Source organism: Propithecus coquereli, unplaced genomic scaffold, assembly GCF_000956105.1.
Source record: "Propithecus coquereli isolate 6110/MARCELLA unplaced genomic scaffold, Pcoq_1.0 Scaffold12, whole genome shotgun sequence".
In the NCBI taxonomy this organism is placed as follows: Eukaryota; Metazoa; Chordata; class Mammalia; order Primates; family Indriidae; genus Propithecus; species Propithecus coquereli.
In genome coordinates, this window is record NW_012136080.1 from 9,146,279 (window position 1) to 9,158,145 (window position 11,867).

The 11,867-nt window shown below is 38.7% G+C and overlaps 1 pseudogene across 1 annotated transcript; it reads right to left on the minus strand.

The window, feature by feature from the left end:
• Positions 1–2,562: 2,562 nt before the first annotated feature.
• On the minus strand, positions 2,563–3,129 carry LOC105825905 (annotated as a pseudogene). The gene has a single exon (XR_001138288.1). The product of XR_001138288.1 is annotated as a coiled-coil-helix-coiled-coil-helix domain-containing protein 2 pseudogene (transcript).
• Between the last annotated feature and the right edge of the window lie 8,738 nt (positions 3,130–11,867).

An 11,867-nucleotide genomic window follows, 5' to 3' on the forward strand; every position in this document is an offset into this window, starting at 1 on the left:
AAGTGCAGGGCAATGCCAACAGCCCTCATGCTATCTAGGGGCCAGTATGAGGAAGAAAGAATGAAATACAGGCAAAATAGAAGGAGCAGAAACTCCTGGATGATCCATGCTTTATAGTTTCAGGGCAATAACATGTTTATGTTTGGTGGGCAACTGACATCTTCTGTTGAAGGGAGGACAGAAAGAAGAAGCTACAGAAGACCATCAAATAGCAGCTGTGGTGGAAATAAAGCAGAGTTGAGCACTATCTCCCTGGAACCCTTCTTCCTCCTCCCTTGTTGGAGCTTTGTATAGAGAACCCTAAATCAGATGTCTGTAACTCTAGATTCCTGCACTTTGCTTACCACACATTCCTTTATCTACTGCACTGATTCCTGTGATTCTGGCTGTATGTGACCAAAGCTCTTGGCATTTCCTGAAAAAGGGAGAGGAATTCTCTTTCATCACAAGAGGATGTTCAGTCTATCAAAGGCCATAGATATTCCTCTTAGGAAGCTGTCTCAGACTGCTATAAGACTGTCTTGTCCAGCAATAACATTTCCAGATCCAACATACTGTGATCTTGCTTTCATGGTGACATCACTCTAGCCTCATAATTTGTCTCTTTACTTTCTGCTTCCAGATACCACTATTCCACTCCCTTGTAAATTTTCTAGCCTTGCTTGATAAAGTGAAAAGAATAAGGATTTTGGAGTTAGATAGATCTGAGTTCATGTTCTTACACTGAGCTATTTGGCTAACTGCCTTTCAAGTATATTGTAAGGATCAGATAAAATATGATGGGCCATGTGACTGGAACATTTACAGCATACAGTAGACATTCCATAAACGTTAGTGCCTTTTCTTCCTCTCTTTCCCCTCTAAGGGAAAACATCTGGTATTCACTCTCTGACCTTGTCTTCATAATTATCATTCTTGACCCTTCTGTTTAAGCCCTTGTACAACTCCCCTGGCCCACTTGTCTCCCACCCACACCCTCACATAACCACGCCCATAACTAGAGTTTTATAATTCCCCACCTCTCAGCCAAGATGTCCCCTATTCCTCCCCCTCCAAAATGAGGAAACTGTAATAGCACCATAATAAACGATGTAGTACTAATGATATAGTAGATCCAGTGGTGTGCTGGAGTCAGCCTATACTAGTTTACGAGAACCAATTATTAAATTTTTAGGAATCTAGCTGGTTGTTAAATATAACCACTATTAAAAATTAAATTATATAAACTTAAAATTAAATAAATTATATTAAAAACAAAGGCAAAAATACTCAAAACTCATCACTTACAAATTGTTTTACTACATTATATTATTATCTATGCTCTTGAGGTTATTTACATTTGTATCTATATGATGGAAATGCTGTATGATGGAATATAGTGGTGTGCTCACCTCTTCCCAACTCCATGTAAAGTCACATAATGTTGGTAGCTTGAAATAAACCATGGTAGGAGTATTTACACCATAGAAATTGACCAAAGCTACAAATTTTTTTTCAGAGCCAATTGTTAAACATTTACAATGCAGCACTCAGTGGATCCTTTTGAATATGGTGCAATAGTAATAATCAAATTTGCAAAAGTAGCTAAAGAAACAAGATATGTTTTAAAGGGATTATTTACCCTCAAGATACACCAATAAAATTATTTGCACTCTCCTATACACATCATGTTCTTGTAACAGAGAGAATGGCCTGGAAAAGATGGCAAAAAGATTTTCTGTCTCCTTAAAACTTCCCCACTCTTTTTGGGAACTGCAGCCTGGCCTGCATCCCTGAGGCAGGTTAAGTCTTTTGTTAAAACTCCCAGGTGGTACCAGTCCCCCTGGGTGAGCAGCTGGCAGGAGTTCACAGGCTTTGTCTTTGGCAGAGTTGGGACCATTAGAATAGTTAACCACGGTAATTGCCTGGAACTGAGAACCCTCCCTTTAAAAGCTCTGTATTTCTGCCTATGTTCAGGAAATTTGAATTTTGAGACCACAAGGTCTACCATTTCTCCTCCTTTGGAAAATAAACTCTCTTTCTGCATCCCCCAAACACTTGTCCTTGTTCTTCTGATTCGTCCTCATGGACAAGTGCGGAGTTTTCAGTAACAATCTTTCATTCCCTCATCTCTTTTCCATTGATCTAAATACTAGGTTAATAAATTATTAAATGAATTGTTCTTTTCTGAACAACCATAATATTCTGTTTGTTTCATTGGGTTCATTACACTGTAATTGTTTATCTTTCCCCACAAGACAGTATGCTTCTTTAGGCAGGGACTTTGTCTCTCAAACTTGGTGTTCCTGAGGGCTGTTCATGGTAGAAAATCAACATAATTTTTTTTTTTTTTTTGGAACGAAATAACTTTGTTTAATTACCTTGCAAAAAACATCACAACAGCTGGTTTAAGGAGGCCACACCAACCAACAGTTGCCCAGCCCCCCATTCTTTACCATCTCAATGAACTTCTACACAGTAAGAACACCCTCTTCCACTGCAATTCTGAATCAAGGAATCTATTAAATGACAGAGGAGAAGTTTAACTGATGATTTTACACTTTATACTTTCACTGTCAATTACTAACTTAACTTGCTCTTGAGAGCCGATTTTTCATTTCTTCAGTTTGAATTTCTTGATTAGGATAATCCGTTTGCAAGTCTGCACTGTTTCAGCACTTCACTGAAACCCTCACAGAGCTTTAGGTCGCTCTGGTTCTGGGCACACTCCAAAAACTGTTTTATCTCATAGAAGCAAGGGCCAACCTGCAGCTGCTGTGCCAGCTGGCTTCCCTGAGGCTCCTGGTAAGTGATGTCAGGGTTTGAGGGCTCAGCATTATGTCCTCCACTGAAGCCCCCAGTCATGGCATGACCCAGTGTGTGTCCGACTGCAGAGCCCACAGCCACACCAGCTGCAGTGGTTGCCATCTGGGCCATCAGACCTGGCTGCCCGGGTGCAGCTGCAGGTGAGCCAACTGCAGATGGTGGGGCTGCTGCTGGTGGCTGAGCTGCTGGTGCTGGCCTGGGTGCAGTTATCATCTGAGGTGTCCGGCTGGCCGGAGGGGCCATGCGGGAGGTGCGGCTTCGGCTTCCACGCGGCATTGCAAGTACACTGCGGGTCGGCGCCTAGAACTGCGAAGATCCGCTAAGAGCCAACATAATTTTTTAAATGAATAAAACGTTTGAATCATTAGCTTACCTACAGCAACAGTTCTCAAACATTTGGTCTCAGAACTTCTTTATATTCTTAAAAATTGAGGATCCTTAAGAGCTTTTGTTTATATGGGTTATATATATTGATATTTACTGTATTTAAAATTAAAACTGCGGAAATTTAAAAATACGAGAATACACGAGCACACATTCAACTTGTCAAGAGAGCAAATAATGTTATCACAAGTCATGAAGCTTCTGGAAAACTCCAAAGAATCTTCATGACAGAATGAGAATAAAAAGGAAAACAATATCTTAGTGTTGGTATGAAAATAATTTTGACCCCACAGACCCCCTGACTAGATCTTAGGAATCCCCTGAAGGGGTCTCAGGACCCTCTGAAGAGTCTCAGGACTCCCAAACCACACTTTGAAAATCACTGCCTTGTAATAAATCTCCAACTCAATGGACTAACTCAAAGAAGCATATTCCAACCTGGGTTAGGTATGATGGATTTGACAGGAGTGATGATTTCGGATTGAGCATAGTAACTATGTCCCACTAGGATCTTTGTGAAAGGTGGACTGGAAGCCATTTGATGTGAGTCATTGTTTTCTAAATTTAAAAATGTGATTTTGTAAAATGATAACATGATACTAAACGTGTTAATGGAATACATATTTTTTGATAGAATATTCTATAGGCCAAGATATTTTTTAATACAAGTAATTGGCATTTTTGAGCAACTGATATTTTAGGATATATTTTATGACTCTTTACTTTTTCATAATGCCAGTAGCAGCACTAACTATAAAATCCTTCGGCTACGGGGCCCTAGTCTTCCATCAGGCTTTCTGAGGCGGAGAAGGAGGAGTCTATAAACAGCGATTCCTGTAGTTTCCCTTTGAATAACGGACTTTTCCGATTGAAATAGCCATGTGGCTTTATAATCTGGTCAAATCCATTAATGTCTGTGCATTATCACAATAATTTCCCTGAAATTATTTAATTATTTAATTTCATACAGATGAGAAAAGAAAGCTACTACTTCATTGTCCAAAATTGGGACTACAAAAATCTTTTTCCTGTATCTACATGATATCCAAAATTATGTCATGTTAGGGAAGGGTTTTCATTTTTCTCATGCTAACAGTTCTGTGTTCAACATCATTTCTAAGAAGCAGTGTCAGATAAAGAGTACGAACTTCAGGTTATTCAATTTCCACTCTTGTCAGACAGATAAATTTGAGTAGAAAAGAAGGATGAAATAGGATAAAATGGACACATTTAAAAAGTTTTGGGAAGCCAACTCTTAACTATGACGTAATGGGGGACACACTACTGCCTTATCACAAAGCTTTCCCCATTAAGCATCACAAAGGTCCCCATTTTTTCTTACAATAATCCCCTTTTGAGGATAATATAATGCCATACTTCCAAAAGGAGGGTATATTTATCTTAGGGAGTGCATTCAGCAATACATGTGGTAAGCAATACTTACCCCATGGTAAGTAATTAAAAATTTTATTTATTAAAATAAACACAGACATGTTATCACATAAAATGCAGAAATTATATTAACGTTTCAGATGAAATGTGGGATTCAAAAATGTCTCTTCTTCAGCAATTAATTCTCCCAGAACACATAGCAGTTGACAGAAAGTAGCAGGGAGCCTAGGATCAGCAGCCACATTATTGGAGAAGAGGACTTAGAAAATCCCAAAGCTTTGAAAGGCACGGATTCACAAGATAAAGACTGGCATGACCGAAACAAGTCATCCGAGCAGTAAAATTGCCCATCTTTCTGGTAATAGGATAAATAGATAATCAACATAGAAATATTACAAGAAAATCTCAGAACATGTTGGGAGATATATATAGATAGATACACAGACACACACATATACACTATACATGTACATTTTGTTTGTTTTGTTTTGTTGTAGATAAAGAAGTTGATTAGTAAGGATGTCCATACTGACCATTCATTCATTCATTCAACAAATATTTATTGAGCTCTGACTATGTGCCACACGATGGGGTCATAAAACCAAGTTCCCGTTCTCATGGAGTTTGCATTCTATTAATAATGGGAGAGACAAACAATAAACAAGGAAAAAATACATATATAACATAATGTCAGGTATTTAAAGTGCTATAACAGAAGCAAAACTGGATGGTACTATAGAGATTGCTGGGGAAGCTGCTAGTTTAATTGGGGTGGTCAAGGAAAGTCTTTCTAAAAAGGTGAAGTGAGAAAATCAGCCCATCTGAGGAAAGAGTGTTCTAGACAGAGAGAACAGTCATGCAAAGTGCATGTAATGGAAGCATATGTGGCTTGTTTGAGGAATAAGGAGGTCAGTGAAGCTTTCCAGGTGATTCTTACACATAATAAAGTCTGAAAAGTACCGGGAAGATGATGTCTGAAGTTTCTCTATTGCCTTCTTGGCTTGCGGCTTGCGTGCTTTGATGAATCAAGGTCCCTATTGGAGGGGCCCAGGTAGCAGGGAACTGAAGGCAGCCTCCAGGCGATAGCCAGCAACGAGGGAGCAGGGCCCTCAGTTGAACAGCTTGCAAGGAGCTGAGTCCTGCCAACAACCATGTGCCAAGAGCTAGGAAATGACCCCAGGCCTGGCTGACACTTTGATTGCAGCCTTGTGAGAAACCCTGAACAGAGGGAACTTTTAAGCTATGCCTGGATTCCTGACTCAGGAAAACGTGAGATAAGAAATATGTGTTGTTTTAAGCCACTAAGTTTGTGTTAGTTTGTTTTATAGAAATAGATAACTTTAATATTCTAGGCTTTTATGTATTAATATAGATTAGTGATGTCCAAACTTGCTCAGTCATGAACTCCATCAAACATATACATAATTAATGTTTATTTATTAAGATACACTTCTATTGCCATGTGTATATTAAATATTGAAATATTAATTTTGTGTAAAATTACTTTCATAATGGTTTTATTGAGATATAATTCACATGTCATACAATTCATCCATTTAAAGTATACAGTTCAATAGCTTTTAGTATATTCAGAGTTGTGCAAGTATCACCACAATCAATTTTAGAGTATTTTCAGCAGCCCAAAAAGAGATCCCATACCCTTAATTATTACTTCCAATTCCCTCTTCCCTCTGTCCTAGACAATCTCTTGCTGTCTCCTAAGATTTTCCTGTTCTGAACATTTAATATAAATGGAATCATATAATATGTGGTCTTTTGTGACATAATATTAGCATAATATTTTTAAAAATTTATCCATGGTATAGCATGTGTCAGTACTTCATCCCTTTTTATGGCCAAATAATATTCCATCTTAAGATAGTCCATTTTAACTAAAATTCCATTATAAATCCTTTTGTCCCCTATTAGGTAAAAAAATACATAAATGTAAATGAAAGTTCTAACACTTTCTTCACCTTTGAAAGTATTAGCTTACTTCATAAATCCCCAAGGGTACACACACCTTACTTTGATGATATTCCAATGACAAAGTCATTGGTTTTACAGGGAGATATTTGTCTAAATATTAAATAATACTTATTTTATGCCAGGTGCAAATAAAACATACACAAAATGATGGATTGAGGGGAGGAAAACTTTTATTCTAAACCCATCTTATTTTTTTTAATAGGAGAAAAGACATACAAATTTATTTAATGTGCATATGGAAATAGATTCTTCAGAATGAAGACTCAAAGATATGGGGAAATTGTCTATTAGATTTAGCAATATGGACAGCCATGTAAAAAATACTTTTCTTTTTTTTCTATGGAAATTTTTTATTTTTATTTCAGTATATTACAGGGGTAAAAATGTTTGGGTTACATATACTGCCTCTGCCCCAGCTGAGTCAGAGCTTCAAGCATATCCATCCCCCAGACAGTGTGCACCACACCCATTAGGTGTGTATATACCCATCCTCTCTTCCCTGACACCCAATGAATGTCACTACTATATGTGCCCATAAATGTTGATCAGTTAATACCAATTTGATGGTGAGTACATGTGGTGCTTTTTTTTCCATTCTTGTGATACTTCACTTAGTACAATGGGCTCCAGCTCTAACCAGGATAATACAAGAGGTGTTATATCACCATTGTTTTTTATGTCTGAGAGAACTCCATGGTATACATATACCACATTTTATTAATCCGCTCATGTATTGATGGGCACTTAGGTTGTTTTCACATCTTTGCAATTGTAAATTGTGTTGCTGTAAACATTCGAGTGCAGATGTCTTTTTTATAGAATGTCTTTTGTTCCTCTGGGTAGATGCCCAGTAATGGGATTGCTGGATCAAATGGTAGTTCTACTTTTAGCTCTTTGAGGTATCTCCATATTGCTTTCCACAGAGGTTATACTAGTTTGCAGTTCCACCAGCAGTGTATGAGAGTGTTCCTATCTTTCCGCATCCACACCAACATTTATTGTTTTGGGACTTTTTGATAAAGGTCATTCTCACTGGAGATAAGTGATAACTCATTGTGGTTTCGATTTGCATTTCCCTGATGATTAGAGATGTTAAGCATTTTTTCATATGTTTCTTGGCCATTAGTCTATCTTCTTTCGAAAAGTTTCTGTTCATGTCCCTTGCCCACTTTCTGATAAGGTTTCTTGGTGATTTTCCTGAGTTCTATATAGATTCTAGTTACCAGCCCTTTATCAGATGTGTAGCATGTGAATATTTTCTCCCATTCTGTAGGTTGTCTGTTTGCCCTCATGATAGTTTCCTTGTCTGTGCAGAAGCTTTTTAATTTGATTAGGTCCCATTTATTTATTTTTGTTGTTGATGTGATTGCCTTTGGGGTTTCCTTCATAAATTCTTTGCCCCTAGGCCAATGTCTATAAGAGTTTTTCCAATATTTTCTTCTAGAATTCTTATAGTTTTGTGCCTTAGGTTTAAGTCTGTTATCTACTGTGAGTTGATTTTTGTGAAAGGTGAAAGGTGCAGATCCTGTTTCAGTCTTCCACATGTGGCCATCCAATTTTCCCAGCACCATTTATGGAATAAGGATTCTTTTCCCCAGTGTATGTTTTTATCTGCTTTGTCAAAGATTAGATGGCTATATGAGGATGGTTTTATATCTGTGTTCTCAGTTCTGTTCCATTGGTCTATGTCTCTGTTCTTGTGCCAGTACCATGCTGTTTTAATTACTATAACCTTGTAGTGTGGCTTGACATTTGATAAATTGATGTCTCCCAGTTTGTTCTTTTTTCTTAAGATTTCTTTTGCTATACAGGGTCTTCTCTGGTTTCATATGAAGCATAGAATTATTTTTTTAGATCTGCAAAAAATGATGGTGTTATTTTCATAGAGATTGCATTGAATCTGTAGATCACTTTGGGTAGTATAGACATTTTAACAATGCTGATTCTGCTGACCTGTGAGCATGGTATGGTTTTCCACCTGTTTACATCCTATGCTATTTCCTTCCTCACTGTTGCATTGTTCTCTCTGTAAAGGTTTTTTACCTCCTTAGTTAAATATATTCCTAGGTATTTTATTTTCTTCATTGCCATCGTGAAGGTAAATCCATCTTATTAAATTTTGCCTCAAAGCAGCTCACATTGTAACAAGGCTCTGATACAATCACGTACCTTTATAGAGACAATTGATCAATCAATATTACTGAGTGCCCAGTAGTGCATAAGGCACTGAGAGCTAAATAATACAACTATAAAGATGATGGGAAGCCAGACAGGTTAAACGTAGCCTTCCTACCTGGCGAACAGCCACATACCTATTGATGGATCTCCATGCCAAGCCAGACTCTCACTATCGGAAGCCCATTTATTGCTTCCATAGCCATTGATCTACTAAGAATCATGAATTTTTTTTCCCATAAATATTTGTTTACTACCATGGATTCTTTGTTACACTTCCCACATCCCCCCTCATGAACTGAAGGATTAATTTCCTCCAGCTCTTAGAAATTTCTTGTTTGACATACCTCAGCTGGAAACCCCTTTGAGAACTGCCTTGACAGAAGACAGCCACATTTACCTCACCCATGCTCACACTCCCTACAGGGGCAGACTGTATCTAATGACTGGCTAGTGCCAGGATAAAAAGGCCTGGCTCCCTCACCCCAATTCAAGTCAACTCTGAAAGGCCATCCCATCTTCAGAACTCCTAGCAGGGTCAGCTGCGGCCTCCATTAATACTGCATTATCATGACAGCTGCATTACTTCTCCCTCTGCCCAACCCTGCTTATTTCTCTTCCCCTTCCTGGTATTGATTCCAAATAAACTTCCTACATGCAAATCTATATCTGGGAGTCTGCTTTCCAAAACACCCAACTCACTCCATTTAGGGAACTTTCTAACACTATTATTTAGAGGTTGAACCACTTGAAGTACTAGAAGAGAACATAGGTGATTCAGTCAGTAAATTCTACTAATCAAGGAAAATTATCGATACCCTTCACTCTTACATAAAGACATCCTAATATTTTTCAAGTCTCACTTTTTCAAGTCTCAGGGATCATCTGGGATAAATAAATATTGCTATATCCATATATTTATCCCAGATGACCCTTAAGCCTTTGCAAAGGCCTTATGAGTTCAAGGTTCAAGAGGCCACAGAAGATTCTAAAGTGGATTTCATCTGAGTTGAAGATCTTCTAGACTCAATTTCATGGTATTCAGATTTTTCAAGACTTTACATTTATGATCTTGAATGCTTCTCCTCCCCTTATTACTTGGTGATCAAAATAGAAGTTAGGATGATGACTGAGATAGAAGTAAAAACCACCTACAGAATCCAACTTGAATTAAATTCAGATTGATATATATTCAATTCAAGCAGGCTTTTTCTGATTTTCTCTCATAGAAAACTGTTGTTGTTCTTACTTGGGCTAAAAGGAGCCCAGATTAGGTACCACAGAAAAAGTAAGGTCTGGTTTAGCAAGAGGGTTTATCCAACCAGTGTAAGATGCCATAGGTAGGTCATTATCAGGAAGGGCTCAGGCTATAGTTAAAATAGTTCCAGGCACCAATCCAAGGGTGAGACAAAGAAGGAGATAGGAAAACAAGGAGCCAGGCTGATAACCAAGAAAATAAGACAGGCAACAGAATCAGGCATCTGGTATAATTTAAGGAACTAATCCTGGTTCAGAACTAATGGTTCAGAACTAATCCTGTGAACAGTAAGTTGGTGCTGGAGCTTCCTTTCTCAGATTGCCTGGTGCATACAGCAGGGATTATTGTGACAACTTCATGTCTGCCCTGGACTTGACAAACTATCAACCTTCATTCCCTTTTCCTTGTGCCCATCTTCTTAAAATCTTACCCATTAAAAATGATAGTGGGAGCCAGGCACAGTGGCTCATGCCTGTAATCCTAGCACTTTGGGAGGCTGAGGTGGGAGGATTACTTGAGTTCAGGAGTTCAAGATCAGCCTGAGCAAAAGTGAGACTCCACCTCTACAAAAAATTGAAAAATTAACCAGGCATAGTGGCACACGCCTGTAGTCCCAGCTACTTGGGAGGCTGAGGCAGGAGGATTGCTCAAGCCCAGGAGCTTGAGGTTGCAATGAGCTATGATGACGCCACTACACTCTAGCCCAGGCTAACAGAGCAAGACCCTGCCTCAAAGAAAAAATGATAGTGAGGATTGGCAGATGGAGAATATGATGGCAAAAAGAAGGTCACATGTCCCATTAAACATCTAATCTTATCCACACATGCATTCTTTGCTCGTATTTCCTCATACCAGAAGTAGCAATAGCCCTCCCACATACCACATTCCAGGGCATCCTATCATTGTGAGGCAACACAACCGTCCTGTCACAGGTAAGTGCAATATATCAGAGAACAGGCCGTGGGAAAACCATTGCTCTCCCTCTGCCATTGGGATGGAAGCATCACAACAAGCAGCTCTGCCCACAAATCCTGCAAAATCTCAATGTGCACCTAGAGTCTGTATTATTTTAGCCTATGATGGAACTGACAGGCTAGGGAGAATGGAAAGCTAAGTTCTATCAGTCAGGATCATCTTCTTTTGTAGCGTCCCCAGTGAGATCACGGCTGGAGAGAGGCCAGGGTGTGGCTCACCCAGAATGTAAGGCTTACAGCCAAAGGTGATGACTGACAATACAGAGTTGTGGGTATGTTTGGTTTGGGGATATTTAAAAAAAAAAAATAACTGTGTCAGGTTTTGAAAGGGACTGCCAATTCTAATTTTGAGATGCCACAAGAGATCCCCAAATGTCTTAAGGTATAACTAAAAATTTTCAAGATAAACTTGCTCTTACTTTTCTTCAATTTAAAAACACCTCTAGAGGCTACATCTGAGTTTTGGAAAAAGTGGCCATATTTGGCAAGGGAATAGGCCCAAAACACATATCAATAACCCACAGTTCCTTCCAGATTTCTCCTCTTACAATTCTGGATTTCCAAAAGATTAAAAATCACTGGCCTAACGTTTCTAAAGGTCAGGGTAGATCCCTTTCCCAAGTGACAGCCACAAAGTCAATGTTATAACATATCCCACCTAAAGAAAAGATCAAGATAAACTGAAAACAAGAAAAGAAGGTCTGCTAACATGCCCTGTGACCTTGAGCAACAGTGTTCCCCTCTCTGGACCTCAGTGTCCTAATTTAAATTCAGGAGACTGTGATCTCTAACTCTCAGCTCAAAAACTATAAGTTGTTATTACATGCCACACCCCGCCCCAAGCTTCCTGGAAATTTTACTATTTATGAGGGTGGCTCCTCCTTCCCTTG